The sequence below is a fragment of the Carassius gibelio genome, chromosome A16 (genome assembly GCF_023724105.1).
Source record: "Carassius gibelio isolate Cgi1373 ecotype wild population from Czech Republic chromosome A16, carGib1.2-hapl.c, whole genome shotgun sequence".
NCBI lineage: Eukaryota > Metazoa > Chordata > Actinopteri > Cypriniformes > Cyprinidae > Carassius > Carassius gibelio.
Genome location: NC_068386.1, coordinates 26,768,370 through 26,785,616, shown reverse-complemented (window position 1 = coordinate 26,785,616; position 17,247 = coordinate 26,768,370).

The following is a 17,247-nucleotide window of genomic DNA, read 5'->3' as shown; positions in this document are numbered from 1 at the left end:
AAAATGGAGTGTTTTTATTAATATATAAAATACAACAAAAATAGACAAACAAATGTATTTAGTGAGAAGAGGGTCTTGTATATGTAGTGTGTATTCTATCATTTGACGTTTTCCACATCCAGAACTGTGTAATTTTGTTTTAATGTGGAAACGAAAGTACCTGTGATTCACTTTGTGTAGACAGTAATAACCTATAAATGTGTGCATGTATCGCAGTTTTCCTCCTTATTCTTCCTTTCTGCAGGATTAATGCAGCACAGCTCATAATAATGAGAGCATTGCATTTCATTTCTCAGAAATTATAACATGGTAATTAGTCATTATAAGGAATGTCAAGAGAGCAGCATTTCAATTAAAATGAGCAGCTGTGATTAAATGGAGCCCTACTAACACATGCTATTTATATTCACAACCCCTTTAAGAAAAGCACGCTTGTGCAGTTTAAAATGACTAAATCAACATCATTCGGTCAGTTCTTAAGCGGTTTTTCTTCTTTCTACAGCACTCAGAATGTGCTGCTTTGCTCTGTTTGTTTTCTCAGGTGGGATTTTTTGGGAATTCAGCAACCTAATCGGACATAAATTAAGGTATTTACCTTCCTCTGACGGCAGAATGAAAGGTGAGTACTGTAGCGATCTCTCACACATGAGCAGAACACAAACATCGTCCTCTTAGGGGAGAGTAAGGCAAAACCTCCAGGTTTAGGTAATGCTTTGGGCATATTTGGAGCTGCACAGACCATCTGAAAAAAAATCTCTGAATGCAAAATGAAAATAAAAAAATAAGCTAAAATAATAATAATAATAATAATAATAATAATAATAATAATAATTAATTATTAAATAATACATTTTTTTTTACAATTTAAACTATTTGGAAAATTTAAAAAAGTAAATAAAATCTGAAAAGTATTTCAGTGACGCTAAATTAACTTTTGATATAAAGCAGCTCTACAGACGGTGTCATTATTCAGCAGAACTGAGTTCAAGTTTTGTTCTCTGATAGCATTGCTGCAGTCAAATTCATAATATCAGTGAGTATTTAGTGTCTTTTACACCCAGTGTGAGTGACCTGAGCAGAGGTCAGTGGCTGTTATTAATCGTGAGGAGATCAGGCTCCATTTAAAGGTCTGGTGGGTGGATAGGGAAAGTGGACGTGACACACAGGTCAGAGCCACAGCGCAGGATGAAAGAGAGATGTGATCGTCTGGAAGCAGCAGAAGACCCCCACACTGATCCCTGGATGCTGGGGTTAGATCTGACAGAGAGCCAGGCGTGTGGGAACACAGCATCTAAACCTGCATCAGTGTGTTTAGGCCAATCACCTGAGCTGATGTCATGTGACTTAAAAATAACTCATTTCATAATTTATTCTGCTCAGTCTGAGGCCCAGCAAAGATTATTATTATTATTATTGTTATTATTATTGTTATTACATCTTGTCTTGTAATACTTTCACTTAACATTAACAGCCTTGATTTTGAGCAAAAGTATTATTGGCAGAATGAGGGTGTACACCAGCGGGTCAGTATAGTCCATAACTACACTATTCAAGAAGCATCTTTCTTCACTGATTCTCCTCCCGAGGGTTTATTGATCCTGTCTGTGCCATCAGAGCTCATCACAGCCACTACAGAAGGACTGAGACAGTGCGGTCATTAAATTCTGCACTGAATTGAAAATGGAAGAATATTTAAAAGAATTATTCACCCAAAAATATTTTTTTCACTAAAAATGCACTCACCCTCAGACCATCCGAGATCAATGGAAAAGTGTTCTGGTGTGAATCAGGAGAGAAATCTGCACAGATCAAGCAGCGTTTAAACAGATCTAAACAACAATGCACTTTTTCACTGGAGGAAGTGTTATTATGGATTGTAGACTCTATGTGTTTGAGTTAAAATCATCTTAATGCTGGATGTGTTTCATCTTTTGTCTTCTCCAGATGTTCACTGATGGACTGGAGTGCTGTGGATTATTGTGTTGTTTTTATCAGCTCTCATTCTGACGGCACCCATTCACTGCAGAGCATCCATTGATGAGACACTGATGCAGTGCTACATTTATACAAACCTGATGAAGAAACAATGTGGAATTGGCTGATGGCGAATACATTTCCAGGAAATGTTAATGTTTGCGACAACTATTCCTTCTATGAACGATTGTCAACTATGTTCTATGATTTCATAAATGAAGCTCATTAATTCAACAAAAATAAAATGCACATGAACACACAATTGTCAGTTATATTGACAGAAGATTTGATTCATGTTTGATTTAATTAATATAGTCTGACTTAGGTCTATCACTGTATTCGGTCATACAAACTGCACAAATAGATGAATGACTGAATAATGTCTAATATATTTAACTACAGAGGTCTGTTACTTTTTCTGACTGTGTTTGTGTGTGTGTGTGTGTGTGTGTGTGTGTGTGTGTTTGTGTGTGTGTGTGTGTGTGTGTGTGTGGGCATGTTTTTGTGACATATCAGGACACAACTGTGTATAATGACATGGGTATGACACAGGTATTACAAGGAGAGGGTGACTTATGAGGACATAAGCCATGTCCCCATTTTTCAAAACGCTTATAAATCATACAGAATGAGTTTTTTTGAGAAAGTAAAAATGCACAAAGTTTCCTGTGAGGGTTAGGTTTAGGGGTAGGGTTAGTGAATGGCGATATAATATACAGTTTATACAGTATAAAAACCATTATGCCTATGGGATGAACACACTTTACACAAAAACAAACGTGTGTGTGTGTGTGTGTCAAAGTGGTCAGCGTCTGGTCCTGTTATCCTCTGTTGGTAGATGCTAAAACTACACACTAGAGCTAAAAGCATGTTTCTCCACAGACAAACATTCAGAAGTACCTGTAGTTATGTAAAAATATGTATTTGTTTTGAAGTACAGCTTTTACAGATTGCTATTTAAAAGGCTCTTAAAAGCATGAAATGTGAAATCTTTTCCTTGCACAGGAAGACCCTTGGACATCACAGCTCATGCACTGAAACTGACAGTCCTGGACGAAGTACACAAAACAAGTACAGATCTGTATAATAAAATATTCCCGTAATCAATTTTTTATTTCACTTGAGTGAAACTACAAAAGTACTTTCTTTTTTTATGTCCTTAAGTAAAAAGAACAGACAGATGAATGTTTATTTTGCAGTTTTATATAGGCTACTTTTATAATTTAATTTTATATTATAATTTTTTTTTTTTTTTTTTTATAACCCTACTGCTCAAAATAACTGAGATTTTAATAATTGGGGAATAATTAATATAATAAGGAAAATATAATTATATTTTCATAATCATTATTTTTTGTCTCTTCTCATATGTTGACTGTGGTGTAAAAACACTCCTGGCCAAATGTCCCCAGAGGGCATCACGTACCACTCTGATAATTACTGAAGTTATGTTCTGAACATCACATCCTTTCTTTTCTGTTCAGATGTAATCTATCTAGCTGGTTGAATAAAAATAGTATTTCCTCAATTTAGCACCAGCAAGTTAGTTAGTTAGAGAGTTAGCATTAGCTAACATTATTGACTTATTTTCAGCATGGTTATGAATTTGTCTACATTTGTCTAATCAGCTAGTTGATCCAGACACATAGTAACTTAGGCTATGTGTGACAAACAATATAAAAACAGACATCACATAGGGCTAAATGCATAGCATTTTAGTAAAACTTCTAACTTTACAACAGCGGGGAAGATGACCGTGCATTAGTTATTTTATTTAGTCTATGTTATTTTCATGTTTTTAGACCTAAAACATAGAGACTCTGATGTTAATGTGTCTGCATTCAAACATTTCAGTGGCTTGAATAGATCCACCTTTACAGCAGATTTAGTTCCCAAACAACTGACAGTTTTGATCTAAATATGATTTTCAGTTACAATAATTAATCCTAAAATTCGACATTAGTAACTTACTTTTAACAGCGTCAGATGTGCGCGCTCACAAGATCTCCAGGTTCATACTTGTGAATTCAGTTCACTGGAGACTCGCACTAAATAGATCATTTGAATCTGCGAGTTGAGTCGACTCGAGAACATCAACATTGAATCATTTCAAAGTACAATCATATGCAATGTAGTCAAGTAAAAGTAAAATTACTCAAAATAAAACTTCTCCAGTAAAGTACAGATATTTGAGAAATTTACTTAAATACAGTAACAAAGTAAAACTACTTCATTAATGTCCAACACTGGAAATTTACCATACAAATACAAAACTAAATTAAATCGTTAAATTTCCAAAAGTATAATCACCCTGTTTAATATATATGAAGCTGCATTGGATTTAAAAAGTGTCGTCATACCAACACCATATCAACTCCATTATCATTTGGTTACCGACCGACGCTCAGGACAGGACAAAAGCTCCATTTATACCTTTCCAAAAGATAGTGTTGTTTAAGAGAGATAAATGGACGGATGGATACTGTAACTGTGTTCTTCAGCATCTCACTGTGAGGAATGCAAATCAAGTGGAACATGATTTAAAAGGGAAGGCATTGCTTTTCAAGTCACATACGTGAGGCTGTGTGAGAAATGGTTTTCATTTTGCAACTAGCTATATTGGAGTTGCTTGTATCATGAAAACAGTAAGAACTCACAGACGCTTCAGCAGAGTGCATGTCTGGAAGACGACTCCAACACACACAAACACACGCCCACGACTCCCTCCACTCCACCGAGAGCCATGGTCGGCCGGCTGTTGTTTTGCAAGACTTTAGGGTTTTGGGAAAAATAATGAGCTCATCGCTTTGGCCCCGAGGTACCACTGGCAATTACCATGATCCATGCTCCTGCTCAGTGGGAATTCACTTCCCTCTCAGGTTTTCTGGGACGGAGAAAGAAGACCTTCGGAGGATGCAGGCATTCTTTTCTTCTGACATCTGGATTCAAGGGGGGACACATATTCAAAGCAACACGTCGTCTGCTAAATAAGCCAGCTTTACGCACATGACTCTGATGAAAATGGGTCCCGTTCATAAATAAACAAATGTCCTTGAAGTCAAAGTTAAGCGGTATACTAAAGTTTGAGCACAAGCTCGACAAACAAGATCAATGAATAGAAAGTCAGGGCTATCTTTCCTCCAGAAGCAGAATTAATGTGGAAGTTGTCATGTTGTACAGAAGTGTTTCCACAGATTCTGTCAGAAGCCACTTGGTGTTGGGTTTGTGTGAGCAGCATCAGAGTTAATAAATAAGGCTAGTGCATCTTAGCTGTTGTTTTTTTGTGAATGCTATTCATTATGTGGCAAACGGCTGTCATGTCCAGCGATGGACAGTGACACCGAGCGATGGCTGCTGGCGATGTTGAAATCATCTGCTGCCGTCCACTCAATCTCCCTGATAGCCTCATGCATAAATGCTCCTTGTGGTAAGTGAGACTGACATAATTTATAATTGACACATTTTAATCTCTGGCCTGAGGTTAGGATGAGGAAATTGTTTCCACAGCCATTTTCGGGCTCTTTCTCACCGGCGGGCTCCCAGAACATCACTACGAGTGTAATGCTTTATTACAGCTGTGCATTACATACACTGTAAAAAAAAAAAGTGATTTTAACAGTAAAAGACTGCAAAAGTGCTACAGTAAAATGTTTCCATACTATATACAGTGAATAAATGTAATTACATTTAATGTAATGTTACACTAAAATACTGTAAAAAAAATGTTGGAAGTGAAAAAGAAGTAGAATTTACAGTCAAAAATCGTAAACTGACACTCCCAGAATTCTCTTCAAGACACTTCATATTTGATGTTTTTTGTTGAAATAATGTTTCCCCTTAGTTTTTTTTTTCTTTCTTTCTTTTTTTCTTATCAGTTGTGTACATTAGGGCTTAATAATTTAATGTTAATTGCATTATTTCAGTATAACGTGTGTCACCATGATGGGGTTTAGTGTTTGTGTGAGTGACACTACACCTTCTATACATAAATATTGGCCCTACTCAGTTCATAGAAAAGCTGTTTGTGATCATCATGTGATTTTATCATCACCACTAGTTTTTGTCTGTAAAAGTCTGTAAAACCTAAAATTATGCTACCATATATTTTTTACGGTGAAGTTCTGGCAAGCACAGCTGCCGATATTTTACTGTAAATTATAATAAAAAATTTTTTTTACAGTGTATGCCACCTGTGACAAAGTTTGGTGAATATCTGATTCAGAAATTTTCTGAACAAACTGAACAATTTTTTCTTATTGGAATCTGGAAATACAGCCATATACAACTATAAGAGTCTGAGCACATTGATTGGATGATGTCAGCATCCTTGATTTAGTTTTACTAACCCCCAGCCCCCCACCCCCATGTCCTCATGTCCATTTGCGCCAACTTTTATGATCTTAATCCTGTTGCCAATATATATTTTGGCAAGTTTACATGCTTATTTTTTGGCTTGAATCTGCAAAGCGTTTCAACTGCTTAAAATTCCCTGAATATCTTTAGCTTTTGTCGTCTCATGCGAGGACTTCTCCCATTAACAGTAATTAAACTTGGCATAAACAGCCATTATGAGTCAACATCGCTAAACTATGATATTTAATCATGTCTGTTTATTTGTCGCGATGATCCCCGATATCGGAGCCGAAGTTTGCACGTGTAATGAGAAAAACACACTACTCCATTTTTAACCCCAAGAAGTTGGCAGGTGCAGAACTCAGAGCCGCTGATGTTTCACAGCCCTGTTATTAGATTCAATATTCTAACTTCATCAATAAAGAAAAAGGCTGTTTTTCATTACTCTGTGAACTTATTAACAAACTTACTTTTATCCTTAAAGGCTCACACTTAATTGCATTTGGAGAGGAAACGAGACTTGGCTTGGATGCTTAATGAGGATTTTTGAACATGATAAAGGGTACTTTTTTGCATTACATCTTTTATCGATAGTTAATTTTACAATATTAGTCACGAATGGCAATCACTCACTGTTTAATGGAACTCCACCAACATGAGGAGCCTCTGAATCACCAATAACTTCAAGGATAAGCTCTCATTATATTTGTAGAAGACGGTGTGATTGATTTTGGTTGCTAGTTTAACATCACAACAGCAGTATTAGCTTGTTAACATGAAGGATTTCACTGACTAACAAAGATGCATATCCATGTTTAGGTCTTGCACCTGTTAGAAAGGTGACAATTTATGAGTGTGTGAAGCTTCTCCTGTGGGTTTTTGCATGCGATGTGTGTGATTGATGTTGATACATAATGGTCAAATCCAGCAAACAGAGACCCTCACTACATCTACTGACTCATTCAGCCCGGGCTCAACCCCTGCTACGAGACCCTCTATATCCACCTTTACTCTCGCTGACGTGACCAATTACTGCAGCACACTGTAATTTCATGTGTACATACGTGGCTCGTGATGCCATGGTTTAGATTAAATTTTGGCTCCGACTGCTCTGAGAACATGGTGACTCCATGGAATACATGGTCACGTGACTCCTTGTTGTGGCCAGTGCTGTTTTCAGCTAATTGTGTTGATGTAACCATTGGTTTTCTGAGCTTATATACGTGTCAAACTCACAAAGGTTTGCTAGACCACAAAGTAACGGCACCACAGTTCATGTAACTCCAAGACGTTGTTGTTTATGCTGAAGGATTGCAAGCCAATCTGTTTTCAGAAGGGAATATTTGCACACCGCTCACTGAATACTGTATAGTATTTATAAATTTGGTTCCTATGTTAGGTTCAGATTCTGGGTAGTTTTACAACATTAATCTCACATATTGCAAAAAGAGTAAACAAAAGAAAATAAACTGCAAAATTATGAAAACTTTAAATAGTAGTGTAACTATTATATAACGAAAAAACCAATTTAACAATTTTAAGCACTTTCCTGGTGCTTCAACAATAGAGCATGATGTTCACAGTGCCAAGATTGTGGGTTTGATTCCCTCCAAAAATTAACATGCATTAACTATTGAATATGTATTCCTTCAAAGCAGAGCACATTTCTTCAGATAAAAGCATCTTCCAAATGTATAAATGTAAATTCAAACAACCTGAAAACTGACATAAAATATATGTAAGAAATGTTTTATGCAGCTGCCTTTAACCATGAAATATGCAAGTTAAATTGACCCACAAACATTGTAATCTTAATGTAAACTTTGTATGTATATTCTACAGCACACCAGAGCATCAACATTTTACAGGCATATTCAAGAACCTAAATGAGGAAAAGTAGTCGGTGAAACAAAGAGCGCAGACATTGTCCTCATCACATACTGTATATTTAAGTTGGTGCATGGCAGTTAGTTATTGTCTTGAAAAATCTAATGTAGTTATTTCCTTCTTTTATTTAACCTGAGATGAGAATGCAATCAACAGTCGAATGGCTGCTGGTACTGATTCCAGTTTATTGGAATACTGAATTTTACATGTCACACTGGAAACAGTTCGATTGCATTGTGGGATAGAGTATTCCATGAGTGTGCTCTGTACATTTGTGTTAGTGTAGTAGGTCGTTTATTCTATGCATGCTCAAAATCTGCGTCCACTACACAAAGTGAGAGAAGTGTGAGCTCAGCCTGATACAGCAACCCCTGATGTCATTGCTGTTTAGATTTATGTTTGTGATTCACATTCTGTATATATATATAGTATATATTATTTGCAGTTCTTCATTACCCATGCACTCTGTAAGAAGATATATTGCAAACCATGATGTACTTAGTTTCCTTCCCTCAGAAACTGCTTTTTGGCTCCTGGCTCAGAATGAACATTCATCACTGGTGGGCAGGACGCAGCGAGACACCGTAATGGCCAAAGTTCATGCAGAAAGGAATGCTGAACTCCTAAAGAGTAGCCCGAGAAATCCAGCATCAGCACAGAGGAGCCGGAAGAACCTCATCGCCTCTCTGCTCCGCTCCAACCCTAGAGGCCCATAAACAATAGCCTTTCCTCACAGCAGCCCGGGCCAGATCCCAGCAACTCTATTACTATTCCTGTTGCCACGGGGTGTTGAGCTGCAGTGAACTGCGACCCCTGGCCTTATTTTCAAAGATGATCTCTGAACTCGACTGAGGCTCAGCGATTCGCTGTGAATGCAGACGTGCAGAGAGGGGAGCAGGTGAATCGCTCTTCCTCTGCTGTTGTTTTTGATGTGGAACATGGTCTGAGGCGATTTCTCAGAGTGTACAGAGAGCAAACGCAGGAGAGTCAAGAAATTTGGCTTGAGAAGTCGACGCTAGTTCACAACTAGCAATTCAGATGTCTGCGAAAATTTTTATGTCCAAATGCTTTATTCAAATGTTTTGTGTGGAGCACACTTTGCTTCCTCTTGTATCGATTTAGGTGAATAAGGTCCAGCATTAAAAAAAAATTACCCCAGGAAGCAGAATTGAATTAAAACATGCTTCCAACATCAGTCTGAAAGCACCTCACCTCCTCCAGTCGTCACTGAAATAATGGCAGCTAAATGTTTTTCGTTTACTTGTGTACATCACCGTTTTACTGCCTCGAATCCTTCCTGCTTCTCTTTCTGTGTGTAAATCAATTCAGGCTCTAGGCTGATCTGCCTCACAGGCACCTTTTCCTTTGATTGGGTTCCCACCGCAGCCTAGCGCAGGACTGCAGCCAGCCTTAAGTTCTTTGAGGGATTTGTACTCCCCCCTAGTCTTAGCTTACCGGCACCCACACCGACTCTATCTGCTGTACTCCATGGGCTCAGACAATTAGCAAACTTGGGCTCTGTTCGGTGGGAATAACGGTCGAGGAAAAGAGGCTTTCACTGCAGACTACCTGCAGGGCAAACGTTCTTCACAGGCCATCATCAGAAACTCCTGTTTATAATGAATTCATGCAACATACAAATAACATTTATGAGTGTTTTTGGCTTTCAAACCAGCATCCATTGCACCCGTGAAAAACAACCTTGTGAACATGAATCTACCCAGACAGCAGACGACTCCGATCCAGATCCGTTTTCAAACCGGCAAATCCGCGTTACAGTCACACCCGTTTCAGGGCTGTAACACGGATCCAGCCCAGGTGCGGTTTCAGTAGACGGGAACTACAGTCGCAGAGCGGATCCGGGCCGCGTCCGTAGAAACGAGCGCGCGGTTTTTTCCGTTTTTTTTTTATTCTGAAGTTCAGAACAGGAGAAGATGTCAAGACGGTCGAGGAAAATACAGACTGCTCGCTGTTATCCTCAAAAACCCCACCAAGGTATGACACACCGTGCGAACAAACTAATCAATCAATGTCTTATGCTGTGAAACTTATTCGATAACTTGAAGGTTTGGTGTTTTTATTGATTCTTAGATCTGTGTCAGACTGTAGCTATTGTTGGCGAACACTAAGGCCTATGTTATCAGAGGACTTGCTAACATGAAGAAAACGTCCAGAGGTCTGCAATTATACATAATTAACAAATGTTTAACTTAATTACTTAATTTAAACTTTAGTTCTTTTAACTCTTCCTATAATAAAAGATCGCTGCATGGTAATTATAGTGAGCTCGCAGTGCTAACTCTAATTAAGTCATTTCTGAATTAAAATTTTCTTATTTTTGAGGAAAACATTCCAGAGTTCTTTTTGACTGAAGAAAGAAAGACAATAAATAAAGGGAGTAAATTATGAGTAAATTAATTTAGAAGTGAGCTAATCCTTTAAGACTGCTTGCATTTATTTTATCAAATATAAAGTTAAAAGTAATATTGTGAAATATTATTACAATGTTAAATAATTTTCTGTTTGAATGTATTTTAATGTTGTAGCTTATTCCTGTAAATTTTCAGCATCATTACTGCAGTCTTCAGAGCATGATCCTTCAGAAATTATTCCAAAATGCAGGTTGAGTGCTGGATTTATTTTGGTTTATTTTTTGCTGCTTAAAATTTCCTGGAAACATTTCTATGATTCTTTGGTGAACAGAAAGTTCAAAAGAACAATTTATGTGAAATATATTTTTGCAACATTATAAATGTTTTACTTCTATCAATTTAATGGCTATATGCTGAATGAAAACAATCATTTATTTTTAATAACACACACATATCAAACATTTGAATGGTTGTATATCATGATTTTTGAACATATTAAGACTATAACTGTTTTAAATATTGATAATAATAATCAGAAATGTTTCTTGAGCAGCAAATCATCATATTAGAATGATTTCTGAAGATCATGTGACACTGAAGACTGGAGGAATGATGCTGAAAATACAGATTTGATCACAGAAATAAATAACATTTCACAATATATTCACAAGAAAATAAATATTTGAACTGATTATAAGTCTTTTAAATTTTTCATTAAAATATTATTTATTTATGTGATGGAAAAGCTGAATAAATAACTTTTTATTCATCAATAAATACAAAAAAAAGTATCACATGCTCCCCCCCCCCAAAAAAAAAGTGAATTAAAAAAAAAAAAAAGCAGCACAACGTTTCTAACACTGAGCTTTGATCAAAGCAATAAATAATATTTTGAAGTATGTTAAGATAGAAAACCATTATTTGAAATGTTAAATTTTTGAACATTACAGTTGATCAGATAAATGCTGGCTTGATAAGCAAGAGACATATTTCAAAGATATAAAAAATAGTAATGTGTCCAAACTTTTGATAGTACCCTTATTAAGTAGACAGAACGTTCTCGGGCATTCTGAATGATAAAAACAGAGAGGGACATGTATTACATTATGTTGTTTGGTATGTTTTAATTTTATTTTTATAAAATCTTTGCCAAAAGATGCTTTTATTTCTGCTAACAGTATAATCCATTTTTATTGAGTAAATGTATTGAGAAATTGTCCAGTAACACTATATAACAATCTGTTTCAATTTCAGGTTCCAGAGCAGGGACTGTCAAATAGTAAGGTGAGTCCCCCTTTTTTTCTATTTCAGTGGAGGTTAAGTTATTAAAACTATTTGAATGCTACAATGTATAATTGTGTATTGATAATATTGAGCGCCTGATAATGTTACAACTAGTGCTGTTCAAAGCATAATGTATGTTAGGACCGTTTGTGGTTTGCAGCTTTCTGGAGAAATGCCCCTTTAAATAACTTCACACTCAGCATCCTGAACTATATACAGGCGCATCTCAATAAATTAGAATGTCATGGATAGTTCATTTATTTCAGTAATTCAACTCAAATTGTGAAACTCGTGTATTAAATAAATTCAGTGCACACAGACTGAAGTAGTTAAAGTCTTTGGTTCTTTTAATTGTGATGATTTTGGCTCAACAAATTAGAATACTTCGTAAAAAAAAGAAAAAAAGATTTTAGTGAATTGTTGGCCTTCTGGAAAGTATGTTCATTTACTGCACATGTACTCAATACTTGGTAGAGGCTCCTTTTGCTTTAATTACTGTCTCAATTCGGCGTGGCGTGGAGGTGATCAGTTTGTGGCACTGCTGGGGTGGTCTGGAAGCACAGGTTTCTTTGACCGTGGCCTTCAGCTCATCTGCATTGTTTGGTCTCTTGTTTCTCATTTTCCTCTTGACAATACCTCATAGATTCTCTATGGGATTCAGGTCTGGTGAGTTTACTGGCCAGTCAAGATCACCAACACCATGTTCATTTAGTCAACTTTTGGTGCTTTTGGCAGTGTGGACAGGTGACAAATCCTGCTGGAAAATGAAATCAGCATCTTCAAAAAGCTGGTCAGCAGAAGCAAGCATGAAGTGCTCCAAAATTTCTTGGTAAACAGATGCAGTGACTTTGGTTTTCAAAAAACAGAATGGACCAACACCAGCAGATGACATTGTACCCAAATCATCACAGACTGTGGAAACTTAACACTGGACTTCAAGCAACTTGGGCTATGAGCTTCTCCAGCCTTTCTCCAGACTCTAGGACCTTGGTTTCCAAATTAGATAAAAAAGATTGCTCTCATCTGAAAAAAAGGACTTTGGACTAATGAGCAACAGTCCAGTTTTTCTTCTCCTGAGCCCAGGTAAGACGCCTCTGACGTTGTCTGTGTCTCAGGAGTGGCTTAACAAGTGGAATACGACAACTGTATCCAAATTCCTTGACACTTCTGTGTGTGGTGGCTCTTGATGTCTTGACCCCAACCTTAGTCCATTCCTTGTGAAGTTTACTCAAGTTCTTGAATCCAGTTTGCTTGACAATCCTCATAAGGCTGTGGTTCTCTCGGTTGGTTGTGCATCTTTTTCTTTCACAATTTTTCCTTCCACTCAACTTTCTATTAACATGCTTGGATACAGCACTCTGTGAGCAGCCTCTTTGGCAGTGAATGTTTTTGGCTTAACCTCCTTGTGAAGGGTGTCAATGATTGTCTTCAGGACAACTGTCAGATCAGCAGTCTTCCCCATGATTGTGTAGCCTAGTGAACCAAACTGAGAGACCATTTTGAAGACTCAGGAAACCTTTGCAGGTGTTTTGAGTTGATTAGCTGATTGACATATCACCATATTCTGATTGTGAATTGGTATGTTTTTGTTAAATGTGATCACAATTAAAAGAACCAAATACTTAAACTACTTCAGTTTGTGTTCACTCAATTTATTTAAAACACAATTTTCACATTTGAGTTGAATTACTGAAATAAATGAACTTTTCCATGACATTCTAATTTATTGAGATGTACCTGTACCTGTTATGACAGTCATAGTCCTATATCAATGCTATAATAAGTCTGTGTGGTACTTACAACACAGTATTAAGTACTAAGTCTATGTAAATTATTGAACGGGGTCATTTTTATAAAGTAAACTATTTTCTCTTGTGGACAATATATTTTATGTGAAATATCTGATTCAGGCTAGTACTAAATAAAAAATAAGTTGCATTTTGTATATCCCTCTTTTGTCAAAAATGTTCAACATTTTGTAAATTCTGCAAGGTATTTGTAAACTTTTGACCTTAAATGTGTGTGTATACAGTATGTGTGTGTGTATGTACAGGATGCATGCTTACGTGTGTTGTGTGTGTGTGTGTATGGCAATAACATTTTTGTCCATATGTCATGTTTTTTTTTTTTTGCTTTGTTTTTTTAGAGACAAATGAAAAGGAGGGAACTGTCTTTAAGCTGTGGAGTCAGACGGAGGGATCCCATTTACCTCAAAAACAGCATTGCAGAGGACTCTATTACTACTAGAACCAACTCAATCACACAATGGTGACACATTTATAAGAACATTTCCCTGTGATATAAACACTTGCCTGTGGTACTTGTTCAGATTATTCTCTTTCTCATTGTGTAGCACTGGTTTAAAGGGTCTGTTCACCCAAAAAATTTAATTCTGTATTAAGTTCTCCATTCATCTTCGGAACACAAATTAAGATATTTCTTGAAGAATTCTGAGACCTCTCTGACCCTTAAGCTCACACATAATAGCATGCTCTGCTCACATTCAGTGCATGGATCCTCTCCAAATTAGCACCATGGTGAAATCAAGGAGACAGTTTGTTGAATAAAGTCATTATATTTGTTACAAAAAGTATTCTCGTAGCTTTGTAAAATTATTGTTGAATCCCTGTTGTCACATAGATTATTTTACCGATCTTCTTGCCACATTTCTGTACCTAGATCGTGATAATTACATTGCTATCTATGGGAGGGTCAGAGAGGTCTCAGAATTCATCAAAAATATCTTAATTTGTGTTCCAAAGATGAACAAGTTGTCTTACGAGTTTGGAACAACATGAGTGTGAGTAATTAATGACAGAATTTTTATATTTGGATGAACTTACCCTTTAAGCTTAGTGAATATTATGTACAGGAAGCACTAGAATTATAGACTTGTACTGCTTGGGGTAGTGTACCAAATAAACCTTTAATTTTGCTTTTTTGTGCATAAATTATCAAAATGAAAGAAAAATGCACAATGGCACGTCTTTTGCATTGTTTTTTTTGTAGTAATTCAATTGTTTTAATATGAATATTGTTTTAATAGTGTTCAGTACTCAGTACTTTAAACGTTTTGTTGTCTTAAGAGGTTTGTATAACAACTTAACAAAAAAAAAATATCAGTGCCATAAGACAATAAAATATTTTATTATCTATTATGTAAGATGCTTGTAATGATTGCTTTAATGGTATTAATTATTTCATAATCTACTTATGAGATTTGTTTTATCAGGTAACTGTACAAATACTGTGGTATATGGACATTACTTTTTATTTGTAACAAAGAAACATGCATTTTCTGTAAAGGTGTTCTGAAATATGTATTGTGAAGAGTACTATCCAAATAAACTAACTGTATTTGAATTCTAGATATGTATGCAACTTATTTGTGTGTGTGTGTTAGCATATATATGTGAGCTGGCCCAGATCCGGCACGGATCCAAAATGGTACTGGACCAGATCCGGCCCACATTTAGGCCAAATCATAATAAAGGAATCCAGAGCTGGCCCAGCTCTGGTCCGGATCCGGAAAAAACGGATCCGTGCCGGTATTGGCCCGTTGTGCCAAAAGACCCCGGCCCAAGTCCGTTGCGCGGATCTGGGCCAGATCTTCCGATTGGCCTGGCTGTCTGGGTATGGTTAACTGAAACTTAATTTGACACCAGTCTTGATTTGGTATTGTGTTTGTTGGAAAACTATTTAATATACTACTGTACCTCTGTATAGCCACTGTATTCCAGCAGGATTTCTCTCCCTGTCTACAAATGGTCTGACAAACACTCAGTCCCACCATTGGTTAAGCTGTTTGTGATCAATAGCTGTTTCCAACCTCCTATTTATTTTATTTTATATATATATATATATATATATATATATATATATATATATATATATTAATTCTGTGACATTGCATAAAACACACACACACAAAACCCCCAAAAAACAATGCTGGATGGAAATGCCAAGATGTGCATCAATTCTAAAAAAAATCTCTGTCATAGCTGACACCTTACAGAAATTTCTTCTAAACATTAAGTATAAATATGATTCCTGTAATACTAATGTTGTCTGATAGGACATGGTATAATAAATCCTTTAGGTGGCGTAGTGTAGTATCAGTGTAAATGGTTCAGTAGCTTCACACGTGATGACAAATGCAAATTTCATTTCTTTAACAACCATGGGACACTTGATGAATACATGTGTCGCCAGACATGACTGAATATATCACTGTGATGATTAGGCACTGCATGATTAAAATCATTTTTGCAGGCTACAATAACGTTTAAACACATTGCACCAATCATCATTCAGTAAACTATTTACTTTATAGACCAATCTCGAATCTCTCTTTTCAGTCCAAGATACTAGAAAAGGTGGTATCCTCACAATTATATTCCTTCTTAGAGAAAAATGGTATATGTGATTTCCAGTCAGGATTTAGACCGTATCTTAGTACTGAGACTGCTCTCCTTAGAGTTACAAATGATCTGCTCTTATCATCTGATCGTGGGTGAATCTCTCTATTAGTTTTATTGGATCTTAGTGCTGCGTTTGACACAATTGACCACAGCATTCTTTTGCATAGACCTGAACACTTTGTTGCCATTAATGGAAGTGCATTAGCATGGTTTAAATCGTACTTATATGACCGCCATCAGTTCGTAGCAGTGAATGAAGATGTATCATATCGATCACAAGTGCAGTATGGAGTACCTCAAGGCTCAGTACTAGGGCCCCTACTCTTCACGCTTTATATGTTACCCTTGGGAGATATCATCAGGAAACATGGTGTTAGCTTTCACTGTTAAGCTGATGATACTCAGCTCTATATTTCTTCACGGCCCGGTGAAACACACCAATTTGAAAAACTAATGGAATTCAGAGTCGATATAAAAAAATGGATGACGAGTAATTTCTTACTGCTAAATTCAGAAAAAACAAAGGTGTTAATTATAGGACCTAAAAACTCAGCTTGTAATAACCTAGAACACTGTCTAAGACTTGATGGTTGCTCTGTCAATTCTTTGTCATCAGTTAGGAACCTAGGTGTGCTACTTGATCGCAATCTTTCCTCAGAAAGCCACTTTTCTAGCATTTGTAAAACTGCATTTTTCCATCTCAAAAATATATCTAAATTACGACCTATGCTCTCAATGCCAAGTGCAGAAATGTTAATCCATGCATTTATGACCTATAGGTTAGATTATTGTAATGCTTTATTGGGTGGTTATTCTGCACGCTTAGTAAACAAACTACAGCTAGTCCAAAATGCAGCAGCAAGAGTTCTTACTAGAACCAGTAAGTATGACCATATTAGCCCGGTCCTGTCATCGCTGCACTGGCTCCCTATCAAACATCTTATAGATTTTTAAAT